This window comes from Augochlora pura, chromosome 11, assembly GCF_028453695.1.
Source record: "Augochlora pura isolate Apur16 chromosome 11, APUR_v2.2.1, whole genome shotgun sequence".
Classification (NCBI taxonomy): domain Eukaryota; kingdom Metazoa; phylum Arthropoda; class Insecta; order Hymenoptera; family Halictidae; genus Augochlora; species Augochlora pura.
Window position 1 is genome coordinate 7,874,721 of NC_135782.1, and position 21,902 is coordinate 7,896,622.

At 36.3% G+C, this 21,902-nt stretch overlaps 1 protein-coding gene across 2 annotated transcripts in view; it reads right to left on the reverse strand.

Annotated features, from left to right (window-relative positions):
- Positions 1 to 20,992, reverse strand: part of LOC144476833 (uncharacterized) — a 215,012-nt gene extending 194,020 nt beyond the window's left edge. The window contains exon 1 of one of the 2 annotated variants that reach the window (XM_078194101.1): positions 20,836 to 20,992. The gene's annotated coding sequence lies outside the window, so the exon portion shown is untranslated. The remainder of the gene's footprint in view (positions 1 to 20,835) is intronic. The other variant, XM_078194102.1, reaches the window with a different exon arrangement.
- Positions 20,993 to 21,902: the final 910 nt, after the last annotated feature.

The following is a 21,902-nucleotide window of genomic DNA, read 5'->3' on the forward strand; positions in this document are numbered from 1 at the left end:
GTATAATAACAATTTATTCAACTTAATAGACAAGTAATTGTGTAATTGAGTAATTATAAAACTATTATTTAGACTATTATATTATTATTATTTAGTCTAAATCAATGCCACAGTTATTCCAAAAAATCTTCAAGTTACTCATGAAAAACTTGACATAGAAATTAAAAAGAAACATATTTTGTAAATCATTGATTGCGAACTGGCGTGTATTATAATACAGCAGATGCAATTAATTGGTGAACAACACTGTTAACAGCATCGGTTAAAAGCCTGCTATATTGTATATACCCAACAAATTCTTCATGTCACTCGTCAGGACGGATCCAGAGTTCGGTTAAATCTTTTTATACAAGCTCGGTCGGTTTGTCTTATTCATGAAATATCTTTTATATTTATGAGAGTCTCTTGAATGTTTTAGCGAAAAGTAGAGGAGTACCGCCGCCGGTGAGATCGTATAAATGTGGAATTTCGAAAATACAGGTGGAATCTTGCGCGGCCGAGTCTCGGCTCCCGGACTCATCCATTTTAATCAAGACACAACTTCGTCTGGAAATTAATAATTGTCGGCGGTGTCCTCTCGGGTCACGTTACGTAAAACACGTTAAAGTTGAGCGTCGTTTTTTCTCGGAGTCGCTGAAGAACTTCCGCGAGCGATAGTTAAAAATCTCGAGAGGGTCATCTCTCCTTTCGTAAGAGAAAATATTCAACGAGGCAAAGAGTACTTGGAACAATTAATGGCGCGGCGCGCGTCGTCGTTTTGGTAAATCAGTTTAACCGTGTGCAGGGGCTTCCCATTCGTTGATTGAATCTAAGTTCACCGTGGTCGGCTCATCCCGTGAATTCATCCACCGTGTTTTTTTCTGGTATCGCAATGCTTTGTACACCGATCGTCGTGGTTCGCGACTGCGAAAAAATGCCGCAGTTTCATATTCCGTCACTCGATTCATCGTGATCTCTCGCAATTGGTTACATATTTCAATCCTCGCTGAATAAAAGATGAGCCCTTCGAAAAACAGAAATTGAACAGCGAATGGCGAAAATCGTTGTTTTGAACGCCAGTAGTATTTGTATCGTACGTTATTTAAAAGAGACTAATGTAGAAGGAAACACGAGGAGTGCGATTACGTAATCTACTATTTTAATTTTAAACAACAGTTTTCACGTATTTGGTAATATTTTCAATCTCGAGATTATTTTACTAACAACAATGAAATTTGTAGTTTCATTGCATTTCCAATTAATTTATACGCAAGGGTGGGTTGAAAAAGGGGTACACTCAACTAGGGGATGATTCTACAAACAAAAGTCGAAAAGGAAGCATAATATTTTTCATTTAAAGCGCCGTTCACAAGAGAAAATAGATTGGAAAGATAATATTATTCAATGGAAATCAACAGGCGTGTCTGATCATTGCATACCAATTCTACTTCTCGATATAATGCAAGCTATGGAAACCTGACGAGTCTTTAAACTTATTTTTCTTGAACACGAAGTCTTGGAAATGTTACTGTCACTGAAAAACAATGATGCTACTGTTATTTAAAAAACAATGATGCTACTGTTATTTAAAAAACAATGATGCTATTGTTATTTAAAGAACAGAACATTGACTTAGGTATTGCTTATAGAAATATAGTGACTAGACAGTGGATTTTTATGAAAAATAGAAATTATCTATATTAATTATAAGAAATGTAATTAATACACTGTACTTTTTCTTTTAATAATTTTAAGAAGTTACTATAACTCCATTATAGTTTTGCCTTTTACCTAATAATGTATTCACAATCATTACCCAGTTTAAAATGCACATAATCGACAGTGTCCATATAAGTTTTAACATATTTTGCAATAATAAATAATATTATCGTCATAAATTAATAATTTTTATAAACATGACATAAAGAACATAATAACGAAGTAATATAATAATTTAGTTGTCATGTAATCTACTTTGACTTTACAATGATATTTAAATTGTCATTTTCAGCACCTGAAGTCCAGCGATTTGTCCCTCGAAAATGCAGCAGCGTAACAATTCGGCGGAAAAAAAAGTTTATTCCGAGGGAAAGATATTTATCAGAATAATTTTCAAAGCAATTCAGATTACCCAACGCGAGGCACATAGAGCGCCAGATTCTAGGTTAAGCGTAATTTAATGTCCTATAGCAAATTACAGGCTGCTGAGGACATTTCACGCATTCATCATAGTTTTATACATACTAAACACGAACCTTTGAGGTTTCCCGCGCACAATGGTAACCTTCAAAAGGGACCAGCCCGGCGGATTTTTCTAAATGCACGGTAATAATCCAGCGCGTCGATTCTGTTTCCTTGCTTCTTCGGGGAGGGAAAAAATGCAGCGACGAAAATTAGGTCACCTTTAACAAATTCGCAAAATAAAATCGTAAAACGGCTGCGAAACCGTTGAGAGTAAGAGCAGAAAATGCTGCTACTTTTTTACAACGTAGGAAACGCATTAGATGCTTTTTCTGTAGAAATCCTCTTCCGAGACATTATCCTGCTGCGTATATAAAAATAGAATGCTGAAGCGGTACCTTTTTAGTCGGTAATGGAACCGGGTGGAACATAATTAATGTCGGGAGCTGAATCAACGCTATCTTTTAGAAAACGTCGAAAAGTTGCACTGACAAATGAAAATGATTAATCAAAGGATATACTTAAAAATGATTCAAAGAGTTTTAGGACAAATATATTACGATGTTCGTCTAAATTGAACAGAACGTGCGAATGTACTATGTTAGAATACTACGCATGGCATATTATTATATATACGCGTTGCATATTATTCGAATTTTTTTGAAGGATAATTATTCGAATGAGTTCATTTTAATCGGATATTTTATTGGAACAAAAATGATTCATTATTCCTACCAATTATTTTATTAATAATACGAAATAATAATATTAAATTATTCTATTTAATAAATTATCCGAATAGATATTGTACAATTTGACTTTTTCTACGTGATTTTATAAAATGTCTCTTCGTGCCTTCTTTATTACGTATTTTTATTACTCGATAATTTAAAAAGTAATCTTAAACGTTCCGAAAATATAATGCTTTGAACACAAGAATAAAATGAATGGAGAGTCCATAGGTGTTTCATTAACACGTTTGCTACCGCGTCGGCTATATTACAGTGAGGTATCCTATAACGAACTAATTTGTTGTAGAACCACGTTCGTTGTAGCATCCATTCGTTACAGGATACATTGATTGATATTGATACATATAGAGTGTCGAGAAAGGTTAGGATTATACTGATACTACGTATTACCGAAGTCAAATAAATGAAGAAAGGTATAAAATGTATTTCGTTAAAAAATGTAAGCTTTCGATAATATTTGTGATTTCTCGTGGCAATTATAAATAAACTTTCAAATATTTATATTTGATATTCTATACTTTATTATATATATTCTATGTTATATTTAATATTTATACTTTTCCGATAAAGCATTTTCGAACATAAGTTTATTCGACCTCAATAATATATAACATAATTTTGGTCCTAATCTTTCTGGACAATCTGTATGACAACGAATATTACTAATAAATAAACAGAAAAATTATTACTAGATACAATAATTTCACGCAAAATAGGACAAATTTAATACGAAATGAAAAATATAAAAACATGCAAATATACGTACTATAAATTGAATCTATTATATTTATATTTTATACGTTAAACGTATATGTACATTTCTGTAAAATTTCCCTTCCTATAGTTTCTTGTAACACTTTAATTTAATAAGAAAACTGTTCGCTACATCATTTGACAAAATGAAAATATCTTGTAAAATATTCAAACACCTCAAACATAAATCAGAGTTTGAATTAAGCAGCAAGATCGAAGAAGTAATTTGAATGTTGAACAATTCAGCACCTTGAACTAAATTATACCTTTTCTACTTCGCAGTGTGAACCGTCGCGATACTTTTGTGCGGCGTAACGATAATTTCGAAGGATTGTAACATTTTATATTTTAGCGTTTCGCGAGAACTTTAAAGTGTATACTATAGTACTTTAGATACTTGAACTACGATAAACAGTAATCAAAAGCTTGATCGCTGCACGGGTATTTTCAGTTTCGCAGAATTCGCACACGAACCTGCGCTAATACAATGTTCGCGAATATCTTGATGAGGTCCGCGCGCTCTGTTCGTCGAACATATACATACATACGACGGCGGAACGTTCGAACAAGTTCGAACGACATTCAAACCTGGCCGAAGTTTCCGCGCCCGTGGTAAAGTTCCGAATGCTTTGAGACGTTCGAACTTTCGAGCTTTCGAAGCATGAAAGCGAACTCTCGACGTCCGTCCCCCTCCGCTTCGACTCCAAAGACGATGGCCGCGACCGAAACTCGGCCAGCAATATAAACGGAGAGTGAATCACGCATGAATGAAAATTCAAACATCCATCCTTTTCAGCAAGCTCTCGCGAAGCTACCGAAATCTAACTAGAGACCGGCTTAACCGGTCTGTAATGTTCTTAACAATCTGTAAAAAGGGTTGAAGGTATCACAGCATTGCTGACAACTCATTGAAATGATTAATAAAACAAAGAAATATAATATTAATATATAATATTATAATAGTATCATGTGTGTAAATTTCATTAATTTTTTAAATTTTATTGCTAGCAATTATTCATTTATTCAACAAGTTAGCCATTTTTCACGAGTATACTCATCGTAACACAAAATGGTGCCATTACTTCGTGGCAAGAATGCTCATCAAAAACAATTAATTGGTTAAATGTGTACTTTCGTTAAATATGTACATATTTAGTTACATGTGTACTAATTTAGTTACATTAAACTCAGGATGTAACTCTCAATTTATATTCAACACATTTACTGGTAATGATTTTGCGATATCTGAAATTCTACGGTTTACGATTAAGAACTTTTTAATCAATTTGTTCGATAGTAATGGCGATTTAAATCGTGCACCAACGAGTCGGTCACTGCGATAAAATACAATAATTTCGTTTACTATCGATTATCACGTAAAAAAATAATTTTATGGTTCCTTTTAGTATATTCTCTGATGACTGAAAGTATTTTAAAGATTTTACAATTCCCCTTATGTACTCCTTGATATTTGTTTCGTATGTTCTGTAAAAAGGAACTTTGGTGATTGAAACTTTGCAAACACGTGCATACGTACATATGTAGAGTGTCAAAAAAATGCAACACATAATACTTTCTTTCGTAGTAGTCCATTTTCGTGTTTACGACGCGCGCGAAAAGTTCGCCAAAGTTGGAGAACGCGTGACCTATTTTGCGAGACATTTTTCTAGTCTCAGATGTTGTTAACAACGCTTCTCATTAATTCATGTTGGGTTATTACATAGTAAAACGGAATTGTTAACGAAGATGTGTCCAAGTGTTTTTGGAAGAAAGTACTTTGAAGTTTATATAATATGTATACCAATTCGAAGACCTGCTTTTTGATTCCTTCTCTTCATTCTTTGTTATTCACAATATTCACTTTATTATAGTATTCACTTTAATTTAATGTCTAATAAAATTTAGTGTTCACTATCATTTATTTATTTATTATTATAATTTATATTTATTAATATTCACTACAATTTACTATTTATTTCATTTAGTATTCTGGATAATAATAGTCAAGGAAGGAACTATTAAATTTTGTTTCTAGTGGAGATTTCTTTTCGGAATGTCAAGATACCAGACATTATCGAGACGTACGTCTGAACTGTATAGTTACAACGTAGGATTAGAACAATTACTGATTGGTTGACATAAGCCTCGTTGCGCGGTAATCTTACCGAAATGGTTTTGGTAATCAGATACACGTAACTGGCCTAACATGATTGATATAGTTTGGATGCATAGCGACCTTACAGGATTAATACTCGGCTTTCGTTATCAGGTGTTTGTCAGAATTAAGAATAAGATTGTTGTAACTATCCTGTCGTGATGCCAGGTCACATAATTTCTACTCAACAATCAAAAACGTTAATATATTATATCTACCCTTTTTATTGTTATCAAAGCTAGGAACACATTATTATTATTATTATTCTCTTGTCAAGAAAAAAATATAAATGGACAACCTAATAAGAAAGAAACAAAAAAATATTGTCAACTTCTTACACTCAAAAATATTTTAACTTATTACTTATTTTTATTAAATCTAAAAATGTTTTCCTGACCTACAGTAAATCATTTCATGCACGTGAAATTTATTTCCCTGATTTATATAATGTTAAAAATTTCCTTGAATTTAAACTAAATTAATAATGTAATAATTACTTGATAAAAACGTGATGTAACTATTCTTTGCGACGCCTCGAAAGAATTAATATCAAAAATTTTAGACGACTACACCTAAAAAATAAAGCGAAAATTTTTTTACAGCTATAAAGTGCACACCCTGTACATTGCATTTGACAGGAGCGAGTTAGAAAGACCTTTTGAATTGGCGAGCTTCTTTTATTAATGTCATCACAACTCAACAAGTATCGATATTTGCAGATGCCCTATAAAAGAAACGTTGTGTTAATGAAAAAGGTGGGGAAACCGTGGTAAAACAATACAGAGAGAAAGACCATGTGGACCGGTCGATATATTTACGGTAGACAGACTCACGCGTAGAGCTAGGAAGAAAACATTCGGAACGGGAAATATTGTAGAACGCAGCTGTTTTCATTGTGGTTTCGTACTTTCGCTCCAAAGGAGGGTTCTCGTGTCTACTCGCTTCTATTTGGTTTCTTTTTGGTCAAGTTCTCTCTGTAAGCGCAATCGTTATCGTCCGTTTGCACATTTGGTAGCGAGACTGGTAAGCACTCCAGCTTTTCTTTCAACAGAAACATTTGGTTGACGTTACAGCATACGAGTGGTGCTTTTCTCGTTCATTTAATTGGCCAAATTTCACATTTGTGCAATACTTTATAAAAAGTGCAGAACAGAACGTAGCGTTAATGTAACAAAATGATGTGGAAGATTGGTAATTATGATATCATAATTTAACCCCTTACCGTACTTTGACGAGTCCGACTCGTGATGGAAATTACTAGTAATAAATATAAAATTATAGTCCCTCGTTATTAATATTTAGACATTCGAGTAAATTCGGGCACGGAATAAATGTTAGTGTTCTGTCCCTTCTAAGAAATTGTAACAATTGAAAAATTCCTAATCGTAGTGACTGTGAAGAAAATGGTACGGCAAGGGGTTCAAGAAAAATCTGCATTTCTTACATTTCTTTTGACGAATAATCAATTATTGCACCAAATTGTGATATCTCATTCTTTGAAAAATTGATTTACATAGTGTGGTAATTAATGTAGAAGTAATTTGAACTATTTCGAACAAAGCTAAAGCTACAAGAAAAGTAGACAAGGTATTACACTATACGTTGCAATAATATTAAAGAAACTTTTTTGCATTCGCAATGCTAACTATTGCTTGAATAAAACCACATGTTCTTTTTAGCTACAGCAACAATAATATACTTGATACATTTATTTACTAAAAAACAGGTTCTCGTGAAAGAGAATCCAGTCGAATGTAACAGAAATGTAAATTTCTCGAAGAATAACGAAGTAAATTCAGATCTTGGACTTGAGCCACTATTCGAGATAATGTTACAGTTTCCAGATTTATCATGTAAATATTGTTAACACATATTATATTGTTAACACGAATGAAAGTACGCGCAATTTTCCTTCGAAAATAAAACAACTACCCTTAATATCAATTATTTCTACAATGAACTTATTTTTCATAATCAACGACTTGCATCGCTTGTCAACTAATAGGCTCGTCTGTCGCGAATTTTCCGCTCTGATTTTTCCGACCGGTTTCTACGAGCACTTACATCTCCGATAGGAACGTATGCAAGCACGCCTCTATCGATTATTGCGTGCCCCGAATTTCCTGACGCCGGAATCTTATAGAATTTCATGGTAAACGCTGTTTATTTAGAGAAACCGAGCGTGGAAACGAACTGAAATTTGTTTTACCGTTGGCACTTTGAAGGGAAGTTAAGAGGAGGCGAAGAAACTTGAACAAATGCAAAGAAAATATGAGGTATCTAGCTCGGTGAGCGCCGCGTAAATAAAGTTTATCCGGTTGATGCGGGGCGGCTGGAATTTGACGAAAGAAGTGGAACGAAAGTTCGATGAAATCCTCCGGGATGAAGCGGTAAAGCCTTTAATATAATAGCTTGGAAACTGATACAGATTAGGGTGGAGTGATATACAAGGAAATTTGATTTTCATATGGGAAATAAAATGAAATCACGTTTTCGAATATTAAGGAAAAATCAATTCCGCTTTCATCGAAAGTTAAAATTAATTTACTTAGAGATCAAGCTTCAAGCAGCTCGAAAAAGGTAGATTGTAACATTTATAGTACGATTGATAGTATGTATTTATTAAAGTTATTATAATAAATTCAAATAGGGATAAAACGATCACGGGAGTTATAATTAGTGACAGAAAAATCTATATTAATCTTCTTGGAATTAAAAATTAAAAAATTGAGGAAAGGAACCCCCTATACAGGGTGTCCTAAAATTAAGTTACTGTCAATTCCTAAAGTCAGTTGAAGTAAATTTTTCCTTAGCGTTAGTCACTCTCTTTCCTTAATAACTCTTAAACAAAGCCGCGAATTGCATTTGTGCTAAGGAAAAAGTTACTTTAAATGACTCCACATTCTCAGAAGTAGCATAATTTTGAGGCGCCCTGTATAATTTCTTATAACAATCAAAAAATAAAAGAACGCGATACGCAAAGTAACGGTATCCCATAATCGCTAATCTACTTTTCTATCCAGTGATTTTCCTAGTCGTGTAGTAGCTTATGTTTGCTTAAAAGTCTCTTGTAAAATCGAAATGTTTTAAGTTTCCGTTTGTACTCATTTCGTATTCGTTTTATATTGCCAGTGTCTCGATCGCCCATGGTTTATGCGTCTCCAGAGAAAGAAAGACATCGATAACTCGCTCTTACTCTTGGGATGCTAGAAACTTTGAACGTCTTCGAGCGTGCGAACTTTAGCCATGAAGTTGCGATTTGTCCTATGTTACAACTTTCTGACTGATCCCGTCATCTGTACAGCATGATTCCAGTCACGTATCCCCCTATTCCCAACGATCATTCAAATTAGAAACAATCCTACAGAAAAATATCGTACGGTTTCACAAACTCGAGTCGCACTGTGATGTTTGGTCAAAATAATAATTTCCTTGGTCAATCTTTATAAATTATTTCCTTTCTCAAGTAATTTAATATTTTGACTTTTAGTTTTCTCGCCGTTTCAAATTATATTTACGCATTCTTTGTTATAAATGCCTAAAATCTGCAGTCTAATTAAAAATGTATATCCTATATTAAATATTTTTATTGTGCTACTAAATATTTTATACAATTGTATTAAGTCAATATTTATAGTGGATGTTCTAATAAGTAATTTCCTGTAATAAATGACTTTTATTAAATCAGAATAAAGATTGTCTAGAATAAAAATTATCTCCATCAATTTTAATCAGCAGAAGCTATACGGAAATATCGCTATTTCTTAAATAACTTCGTTAAGATCAATTAAATAGACTGACGTTCTTCGATTGTTTTAATCTCCTCAATATTTTACAAACTAAATGTCATAGTTCTTGATATTCGTTTTCAGACGGCATTACCGTAATCTGCTTAGGATGATTTACACATCCCTCCCTCTTCTGTATCCTTTTTATGTTGCTTCCCTGTGACCACAACGAGAGGCAGCCGCGCCGTTTACTGCTCTTCACGAGGGTGTTTGCTCCGTTATATAAACGAACGTAAACGCACCCTTGTATTCCCGTTACGATCGATACCGTTATTATATTCTAGTCACCTTAGCAGGCTCTCTCGCGCTCGCCGTGTTACCCCGGCGTTGTTCTCTCCCCCTTCGCCGAATTAAACGGCGGGACACGCTGAAATCGCGGCGAGATTTCTTTTAAATTATAGCCGGTACGTTGTCGCGCGTATGTTTCGAAAAGATTCCGTTGCATTAAATATTTTGTCACGTATTTTACTATCTCGTGGCTCCGCGGATAACGTAACCGCGCGGGGGAGCTCGCATTGCGCGAAAATTTAACTGCTGTTTTAATTATACCGTGTAGCACTAATTACATTCCCGAGCCACTTTAGCAGCATGAGAGGCCAGCTAAATTGCGAATAGGCGGAGATAAAAGTAACCATGAGTGAATTCGAGGAATGCTAATATATTTTAACATCTTTCTGCTACCGACGAATATTTCGGGTTTTTTAATAAAAGGGTTCGGTTTGCCCAAAAATGGGCATCGTTTGATTTTTTTTTTCGGTATAAATATTTATACAAGGAATATCGTCCGAATTATTCTATTTATTTATTCGAATAAAGATTGCAAAATTATTCGAATGACAATGCGAATAAGTGTCCACGTTTCTTTTTTTTGTTTTGTTTGTGAAAACACATTCAGGATCAGTTAAATCTCAGCTAGTAATTTCGAAAATTTCAAGTCAATTTTTCAAATTAAATTTCTTCAAATATAATATTTTGAACGACTTTTTTTAAATATTCCGATGAATAAACGAATGAATTTTACAAATACAATTTTCGTCGAATAAAATTGTATTCGAAGAATGATTCGAATAAAGTTTTAAAAATAAATAAATTCTTCGAATAAACTCTTCGAGCAAAATTTAATTCGAGAAATATATTAAACGAACCATCCGAATAATAATTCGAATAAATTCTAAGAATCGAATCGTATTCGTTACTCGTCAATCGAATAAAATATGCCGAACTCCATGAAATTGATCACAGAAAATCTGTAAAACCAACATTTTTCAAAATAAAGCTATAATTGATCAGAAATAACGATAAGACAGATAACAAAAATAAGATAAGAATCGGTGCGAATATTCTCTGTAACAAAATTCCCGTTTACCATCGGCGCGGTTAGTCGACCTCGTAACCAGAAGAATCGCGCCCGTTTATAAAGTCGGTTTCCCAAAAACTTGTTTGCTCGTTCCGACAGTATTCCCATGCTGCAATAAAACCAAAGACATTGTTCCGACCTCGTGATTCACTGTGCACCGCGGGAGACGGTGGACGAGCTGAGGATTTCATTAAAGAACGACACCGGAGATTCCTCCGCATCTGAATTTTCGTGGCGAAATCCCACGCTCTCATTTCGAGAGATGTAAAAGAAAATTCTCTCCCTCGATCTCGTGTCGCCCGTTTCCCCGGCGTGTTTCCACGCAGCTTTCTCCGTTCGGTCGCTCGAAGATTCGCACGACGTCGATAACAAGTTCCCTCTGTGTCTCTCTCTCTCTCTCTTTCTCTCTCGCTCTTTCGCGTTACAAGTGAAACGCGTGCAGCCATAATCGCGACCCCCAATTCCCGGTGCCCTCAGAATATTCCGTGGCCTGTTGTGCGGGGGATTATGTTGCGTGTTATCAGATGGTGATATCGTGCCGCGGCTCGAGGCCACGTCGTAATGCTCGAAACCTTTGGGCTTATTCCACCTGATCTTCCATGGACGCGTCGACCTTGGCGCGGTTATATTCAATCGTCTCCGATAATAACTGAATTAGGAAGCCGAAAAGTAATCGAATTTAGAGAAACGTGCTCAAGAAAATGAATTTTTTGATTTCAATAATATCGGAATCTTGAAAAATGTTTAGACTGATCATTTGCATATGATTAAATAGTATTTCGTAGGAATTAAGTAGCATGGAATATTAAAGATATTAAAATATCATGGACATTATTCGAAATTAATCAAATGAATTTTATTCATTTAAATAACAATTCAATTCGTTTTTTATTCGACTAGAGATTGTGAAATTTCCGCCGCAAGTCAATTCTAAAAAATTTAAGCACATACATTAATTGAACTGTACCACATAAAACTTTCGTATTTATCAGAAGAAAAGCACCGTGAAAATAAATTCTATAGACAAAATTAAACGCTTTGAAACATCGCGTACGACTTGAAACGGCGGCTTCCTCGCAGTAATAGAATTATCCTCGCTGTGTCGGTAACCGGGACCCTTGCCCTATTGTCTAAATTGTCGAGAAAAGGCTCGATAATACGTATCCGGCGTAAGGGTACTCGAGAGAGGCAACGTAAAAAGTCAATAACGTGGGAGAGCAAATGAACACCATGGAAACGGATGAAAATATCGGTCGGACGTGTGCGTAGATAAGCCCGGTGGCTCGAAGGGAAGAGATTTCGAAAGAAGGGAAAGCAACAGCCAAGTGGCCATGTTGCACGCCCCCTCCCCCCATCCCCTGGGATTAAACAAACAACCGTCGTCGTCGGCCAGCACGCACACTCGAATCGGACACACCCTGTGGCTTTGCTTCTGCGGCCGTATCAACGGAAATTCGGTACGTCGACCATGACGAAGTATGTATCAAGTACAAGTGAGCCGAGTCGCCGTAGGGGATGTCGTTGAATTCCTGCTGGCGCTATAATTCCTCGGCTCCTGTACCACCGACACACGGCACCACCACCACCGCCACGGAAATACAAAATATTTCCACTTCCCCTCCCACAAGACTCTGCGAACATGTTTCCCCCTTTCGGCGGACACCGTCGAGACGAGTGCGTGCGCGTTCTGCTGTACGAAGCAGAAACGGAAGATGTATTATGTCTACAGGACGTGTTTTGTCAGATTCCAAATAAAAATGAAGTCCGCTGGAAAAGACGTTTATTGCTTCATTGCCCTACGAATGGACACCCGGGATTCTTGATTTACCGCTGGAGGGTGAAGATAAACCATAGAAAATACAATTTAAAGGGTAGAATTCCGTGTTCGTGTTTCGGTCAGTAAAGGTATAAGGGTTCCGTGGGAAAGGAATAACGCGTGTTAAAATAGTCGAGCTAATAGGAACGTGTTTGAGAAAATCGTGACAATGTGAACGTGTTTCTAAAAATGGAGTAAACGGGAACAGGAACTGTTACTAAAAATTGCATAAATGGGAACAGAATATGTGTTAAATCGCTTCTGTACATGGAAGCAGCACGTGTCGAAATAATAATATGAATAAGGTTAAAACTTGTTGAAGCAATCGTATGAATATAACGTGTTTTCAAAAATTATCTGAATTTGGATGGAACGTGTCTAAAAAAAATTATGTAAATTACATCGCGATAGCGTCCGTATATTCGATGCAAAAACTCGACAATAAATTTCGTAAAGCCGCGACCACATTATTCTCTTGTTCGAACAGGAAAAGCACGCATCCTAGTAAACGTATATTTTCCGCATACGTGTTTCCTGTGCTGTCGCCGATGATAAACTACTGAATGTTAAAACTGACATTGTACGTGTTGCCCGTCCGGTATAAAACGCTTGAATAATTGAATAGCGGACTGATAAGTACAGGAATCTCTACGATGTTAAAAACCTGAACAGAGTCCCGAAGATCCGGGTCGAAAAATATTGGAACAAGAAATTGCGAATTTCGAACGATGTATCGCTTTTCGAGATAAGAAGCGCGATTTGCGTAAGAGATAAAGTTACAAGTTAATTACCCGGCACGGTTAAATGAAACGGTGAAATCAGAGAATGACGCTAATTAATTAACCGGTACCATGTATGATATAGTGAGCTGCGTAATTTATATTGCAATAAATAAATTTATTCGACCTGTTCCCATGATTGTAAGTTCATTGAATTAATCTTCGTAACTTTAATCAATTTAAAATAATAATTTGAAATTGGCCAGTTGACCTATGGTAAGAATTGGTTGTAACTTGTGATTTTGTTGAAGAGAAAGTAATAATAATGTTGTCGATGAATTCTTTAGGTATAGACAGAAACTTTAGAGCAGCCGTCGGCTACCTTTTCTGGCTACTAGTCAAAATCGACCAAGATTAAATAATATAAAAAATATTACAAAATATTTCCATGGTATTATCATTTTAGAACAATCTTTTAATGAATAATAATATGAATATGATTAAGGAAATAATTACAATATACTTTGAAAGTTACAACATAAAAATTTTAAATTCTAAACCTAATTATAACGCGAATAAATATAATTGTCAAATTATCAAATAATCACTTGCTTTAAATTATATAAAATTAGATAAAAGAGGACTACAAAACCACGGAGCATATTAAGAAAAGATATACTTTCAACGTGGATCTCTAGTACTATCAAATATTAAATTCACAAGTACGCGTGTGTTGGTATCTTCGAGCTGATCCCATTCACGAGCATTGTCATAGAGACAGCGCAAAACACAATTACGGTATATGACGCAGTTTCTCGGCGACTAAGTGTTAGCAGAAGTCGATAATATTGCCCCGATCTACCAGGTTATCTTGAGAAGGGGTTGCAGGGCCTATAACCGCTCGTTAGAGCACCGAGTCCTTTCACTGATACCTCCTAAATGTTCCAGGCGAATCCGGGACCGAGCTTGATAAAGTGCATCGACGTGTTTTAATTACTTTTCATTCGGCTAACATGCTGGAATATTCACTCTACTCTCTTCCCAGCAGTTGAAGTATTGTATTTCCGAGGATTTTCTTCGCCGATAGAGATCACCGAGCCAATCCAACACAATTACTTGGAATCAATCAAAGTCAGTGTCGATCATTAGAGGAGCGAAATAGCCTATAACAACTAATTGGAATGCCGGGGCTCTCTCGCCTGTACCTCGAAATGGAAGACATTCAATATTACATCAAGAGTAATAGTTGGATTCGTGTGCTTCCGCGGTAACAGAACTGCAATGACCGAATAATCTGCGCTCCTAACCTAACGAATGGACTGCGGACTTTGTGCATTTGCGACGAAATTGTGTTGGTCAATACTGAGTACTTTCGTTTAAAATTGTTGAAATTGTGGAGGATCTTTCGTAGGAGATGTATAAATAAATTAGTTGCTTGAAGCATGCGTTATAAACGTTTTGGGAGGTTTAACGAATTTCAATCTTGACATTCTTGTGAATAGACTGCAGATTTTATGCGTTTATGAGAAAAGTGAACAGATGAAAATGCAAACCAGGAGAAACATTTAGGTAGTCTGAAAATATTTTATTCCTGATAAAGAAAAGTTTGACATCCTCCAATTAATTTAGACAATTTTTATTTTCTATAAAATACGCATTTTGCTTGTAAGTTTAGTTTTGAAAATACTGCTGCATTATTTAAAATTAAAATGAATATCCTCTAAAAATCTCAAAAAATCAAAATAACTTCGTTATAGTAAGAAAACCTGTAGAGTTTAATGTTTATCATAGCTGTGTTAGATCGGGAAATCTCGAGCGAAGTTTAATGTGAGCTATTATATTATTTGCAAAATTAATTTCTAGCACTAAACATACCGAGCATTAAAGTGCCCCATTTATTTAGTTATTAATGCTTTAAACCAGATAGATTATTCAGCAAATACGTGTTCGATATTACTTAGTGTTATCATTAATTTCTAAATACCCACTGAACATTGTTTATTAAAATTATAAATTATTCTAAGTCCATCCGTGCTATAAATATTTTAAAACGGCGTTTTCTTAGAATTTGAGCACTTGTTATTTATAACATATGCTTGAATAGAGAAAATATAGTCAATTATTTTCCATGAAAGCATTTCTGTCATTCCAATTTTTTAAAAATAACAAATTTAAAACCGATCATATAATCGTCGATGCTGCGTTTAGTGTTAAAGGAAACCGAAGTATGTCGACGTGTTAGTAAGAGCCCACGTAGGCGATCGTGATCGTTTGCAACGTCTTAGCAAGCGATGTATACGCGGAGAACAAAGTCACAGAGAACGTGGTGAAACCTCCATTTCAAGCTCTGACGACTTCCTGCTCAGACATCGTTGGCGAGCGAAGGTAGCCCCGATAAATTGGCACCATTGGACGACAGGAAACCCATTGCATTGTCCATCAGCAAATCAGTGGACCATTGCAAATAAATCATACGCTTGCGACACCAATAGAAGCTTAAATGTTCGAGTTCACTCGAGAAATCGAACAATTCGACGATGAGCCATCATTACAAAATGCAATAAAAAGCACAGCGTTTGGAATTGTTGATATCGATTTTATATATGGGTTCTCCGTGCCATAAAATTATTTGCACCACAAAATGCCGTGATGGATCCTATGAGCTGCCTTTGATGTTTAAACAATGTTTGGTACTTGATTCAATTTTTGTGTAACATTATGATACTTCAATATAGCAGATGTTAGGATAACTGTGTTAAAAGGCGATATTTCTATTGTTGTTTATGCTGTGGGAAATAATAAAAAGTGTTCCTATACCGAATTTCATAATTTTAACAAATTTTCGATGTTATAATTGTTATAATTTCGCAAAAACTTGTCGCACACCAACAAAACTAGGCTCATTTGAAAATTTGAAGCCTTTACTCACACTATGTACTATTAATATACTATCATTAATTTTCACTATGTGTTACACTATGTACTATTACTAACTTTCTTGTAACATTTTTTTTACATAATGTTACATGTGGTAAACTGAACACATGCATTTTTAAGAAAAATTTTACGGATTGTAATATCTGTAGATACAGTGAGAATTTTTTTACCGCTGATACTAGCATATGTATCAAGAGGGAAGCCTCCCTCTTACAATGATCCCTTAAACTTTCATGTAGGATTTTTTCAGTCACTCTATTAAGCTGCGAATAAAAGCTGTACTACCTACTTTACAGTGGCACAAGGTTCACGAGGGCTCTACAAGACCAAACTTGTTCCTTGTTTCTGTTTCATAAAACGACTAAAAAAAATCGTACACCAAGTTTTGAGAGGTCATTATAAAGGGGAAGTTCCAATCTTCAAATCCGTGGTCGATTTTTTCGTGACAAAAATTGTTCAATAGTTTTGGGATACGTTTCAATTCGTGACAGTTTCGTATGAACGTTTGTCTTCGATTTTCTGTTTGCTGTGAGTTGTAAAATCATGGTAGGCAGAACTGATTAACGAACTGCAAACGTAGAAGTATCAAATTTTAAAATAAGTCCAGATTTATCAGTAGAACTGCGTATTTTTTTTATGCAAAATGAACATTGTCTACGTCAATTAGAGATAGATATAAGAAATAGAACTAAACAACAAGATCTTCTCTTCTTTAATGATTGTAACTGATTGAAAATAATATTTGCATTGTCATCGTCATTATTGCATTCTTTTAATTTTTCTACTATATGAAGTTACAATTATTTAATTTTACTGTCGATATTTTTTTGTGTGTAACATTCTGATCTGCATTAGTTAACGTACCAAAAGTTCACAAATTTTTGATTTTATATTGTATGCATATTCAAATTCATATCTCGTATAGAATTTCTACTACATTATATATTCGTCGTGTATCAATCAAATGATATATATATATATCATCGTACGCATGCTTCCTCAATTTGCTACAATGATTACGCATACGTTGAGATTTACAGACATAAATTCAACAAACATTCTACGGGGATTATAATTGTCACACTATTAACACGTTAAATGTTACGCTAATTTTACAGAGTTTGTCCAACATGAATTTCTATTGTTTGTTATTTATTAATATTATCGTAATATTATTATATTTATTATTAACACGTTTATCTCATCGCTATCATCATACCATTTTAGTAATAACGATAATATTAAACAATTTTAAAGGGGTATTCCAATGTGAATCTTTGGAAAAATTAGTTGTTATTTGTTACATTTTCTTGAACAATATAGATTCAAAAATGCGTCTACAAAACCACATGTCCGAATTTTTTCTTAGCGCGTTTTTCTCGAATGTTTTTCGAAATCATGATTTTTTAAAATATAATTAATCAATTACCTTTAAGATTTAAACGCGTATTCACTATACTTTTGCATATCATTCAATCTAGAATCAACACAAAATTTTTATTCTCTCTATTTTTTTAGGTTACGAATATTTCAAAATCAATAGTTAAATTTTAAAATATCGCCATTGTCTGATTTATTGATCTTTTACTTCTGCTCTACTTTCTGCAATTTCCAAACTCACATACGAAGAATCTTACACATTTTTCCGTTTCAGATAAACAAAATGGCCGCGGCCGTGATCACCGTAGAACCATCCTCATGAAATCTACGTTTCAAAGTTATCAATGCCACCATTTTTAATTTCTTTTAACCCAAAACAATCTATAAATCTTGTTCGAACACGTATAAACACAAATCACGTTATAGTTTCTATGCAACAAAATCTAAAAAAAAGTCAAAGTAAAAATGCAATTTACACTGAAGCACCCCGTAAAAATATCGAAATACATTTCATTCAACGCGTTAAATATAAAATATATTTAACTGTAAAAATTTAGTTAAATATAATAAACTATATAAATTATAAATATATAACGGAATCGAATTTGGCACTCGCGTAGTCTTCGCGAAAGGAAAGTTAGTAATCTCGAAGGTGCCATAATTACCAGCAGTTACGTTTCACGAGAGGGTGTGTATACGAGTGCAAAGGGTGAAGTCGTTCGCGATTCCGCAACCGCATCGATATTGCGTTGTCGCGGCTTAGCACGTCGTGGAACTAAAAGGGGAATCGGGAGGAACAATGGGCAACAACGTGAAAAGCCCAGACGACCGGAACAACGGAGCCACTTGTTACGCGCCTCGCGCTAAAAATTGTTTCTTCGGTTCGTCGTACGTTAACTCGGTGAATTCCGTGCCGCGATCGATAATCGTGCTCATTCTACCGGAGTCTCCTAACCAAACTCGATACTCGAAGACTCGTTCGTAGAGCCCGGTGATGGCAAACGCATGTTCCTCGGCGCTCGAGGAATCGCGGGATCGCGAAATTCTCGTGACACCCGACGCGTATCTCGCGTTTCTTCTCCGGGCATCGCTGCGCCCTGTTCGTTACCCCTTTTATCGGGTTTCGTAAATTCTGTCCGGCTCGCTGCGAGGCGCAGTCAATTAACGGAAAGCATTTATTAGCGAAGGCGAGTTCTGATGTACAATTATATCGTACAGTAATTAATTGAGGCGTACACAGGCCGAATCGATTGCCACTCCGCTTTTTGGAAATTTTTTTCAATTTTCTTGTCGAGCCACTTGATTGACCTTTATCTTTTCATATTCAATAGCGAGCTCGACACTGCGAAATCACGAAAATTGCTCTACTCGTAGAACAACAGGCAATCTAATATCGCAAATAGTTCGCGTTAAACTTACGCAAGCGGTATTATATTTTATAATACTTATTCAATTTATATTTTATGATTATTATATATATATATTATTTATTTTATAAATTTTATATTTTATGACTGTTAAATACGTACTATTCTATTATTTCTCTCCAGTTAATATCTTATGGAGTTAACGCACTTGCATGAATGAGCGGCTTAATTCTATTGAAAAAGCATTCATTTTTCCATGGCCTGTATTGTAATAAAATTTCCGGTTAAACTGAAATCATCGCTGTAGAAAACGTGTGAATTCGTGATTGATTTTTCGAACTTTTGAAATAATTTTTAAGGGTCTATTGTTAGTGACAAGGAGCCTTTTTCCCCCGAACAACTACTTCGATAAGCAAAGTTATGATCATTTGCTCCTATCGAATCCTTCAATATCTTTAATTCGATTTCTGATAAGCGCTAGCTGATAGCCACGGTGGTCGATTTATGTACCATCGGATGCGTGCTTAAGGAATATCTTTTCGCGCGTAGGCGTGTTACGTGTACCGACGATCGATAGCCCTTGTTTTACAAAATTCAGAAGGGCCCTCCTGGAAAACGACTCGAAAACTCTTTAAAACTTCTGCACGGTAGGATTTCCGAGAGCCTTGGGATCGTTGGTTCGCGTTCGCGTAGCTCGAGTGTGTGCAAACGTCTCCGGTGACGTGTCGCGAAACTTCTTCCCAGCACAAGCACAATTGTCTTTTCGACAAAACCGAGATCCCGTAACGCCGTTCGAAAATTGCACGGCCGAATAATGAAAACTAGCTCGTGGAAAGAGAAACCAAAATCATCTTGATGAAAGCTCGCGAATAAATCCACGAGCTACGAATTAATTTTTCTTGCAGGTTTAAAAGAAAAAAGTATGGAAACGAAAAAAGGATTCACTGTTCTCGCGTTCGTTAATCCCTTTCCAGAAACGGTCCGTCGCATTGGTTCACCAATTTTCAAACTTGCATATGACGAGCACGATTTATCCAATCGACGAAAAATTACGTCATCGAAGACTTTGACGCAGCGATGAAATAATTCCTGCAGTACATGGTAACAGGTGTTCGACCAGCGTTCCCCTGGCCCGTGAACAAATGGGCAGCCTCTTCAAGCGTTCGGACCGATGGAGAAATCAAAAACGACGAAACGGAGAAAGCTACTTTTATCCAGTCCGCGTCAACAAGTTAGATTCAACAGTGAGAAATAGATAGATAGAGAAAGGGGTGGGGGTAAGAGAGAGAGAGAGAGAGAACCGTGTACGCAGCACGAGATTCACGATCATACCGGATCACAGTATTCCTTCGGTCTTGATCACCTGTAGGATACACAGTATAATACACTCCGTCGGACGTTCCCGCGGGAAGCAGATCTTGTGCTCGAAGGGTGCACACTTGTTCACGGGCGTCGATCACTCTGTCTGGATCATCCGATCGATCCACCTTTAGCACAGACACTGGTCGTTGCGGAGACCGCGACGGTGAATTAACATCGTCGCACCAGAAAACCGTTCCGAACAATCGGACAGAAACGCGGAAACGGGAAGCTGGTCGAAGGCTGATTGACGACTGGTGAAATGAAGACGACGAGTTGGTAGAACACTGACCTTGTTCCGGGAGTTCCTCTCCTAATTGACGAACGCGCGGGAACCGAGGCTCATGTCAAGGCTCAGTTGAACGACTAGGAGGACTACCGGCGACTGACTTCACGGTTGGACCTCGTGATCCTTTGGACTCCTGCCGCGCTCTGTGCCGTCACACGGAACGTGTATACCCTTAGCGGTCAACGGCGGGGTGCGCGACGACGCCGACGCCAACGTCGACGCCGACGCCGACGCCGAACCCGTCACCGACGGACAGGAGCTTACGGTGGTGCACCTGCGCCTTAACTGCGATCGTCCTCCTACCCGATAGCGGGCCTCGCTTGAGCTGCTACGCCGGTAACCGAGCACCTGAGCTCACCCTTTGCCCTCGTCTGCCACTCCTGAACTAGTTATTCCACCCCGTAACCCGTTTTGCCTCGGCGAATGAAACACTTCGCGCGAGAAACGCCACGTCCAATCGGCCGAATTACGCTTGTCAATATGAATCGTCACACGTGCGCGATTCTTTCGTCCGGTACCTGATTGCAATTACACATTTGGCTATTAGCCTACTAGAGGACGACGCCCAACTGTACATTGTTTTCCGTACACCTTGTATAATGTTACAATGGAGGAATAATATTGCGACGTTGTACGATGTTGCAGATGTTGCCGTAATGCTGATACCAGTGATAATAATTTTATTCATGTATACGGGTAACAAAAGCCCTTTGTTGCGAAAGAAAGAGGTAAAAAAGTAACGATTTTGTATAGACGTTGCACGAGAATAATAAGGATGTACAATGGGGGACAAATATATGTGAAGACCCTTTAAAACGATACAATTTTTTTAAACTAAACGAATTGAGGATTTTCTGGGAGATAGGGGAACTATTGCTCAACTAAATAATTACTAAAGTACTTTTCCTTAATTTTTCTATTATCTGAAATGATAAAGCCCATTGTCAAATAAACGATGAGTGTCTTATCCAAAAGTTGTATCATGTACCAAAATAACTTTAATATTGTCAAACTTGTATATCTTTAAAAAATAATTGAAACTATATTGCATGAGTGACACCAAGTAATAG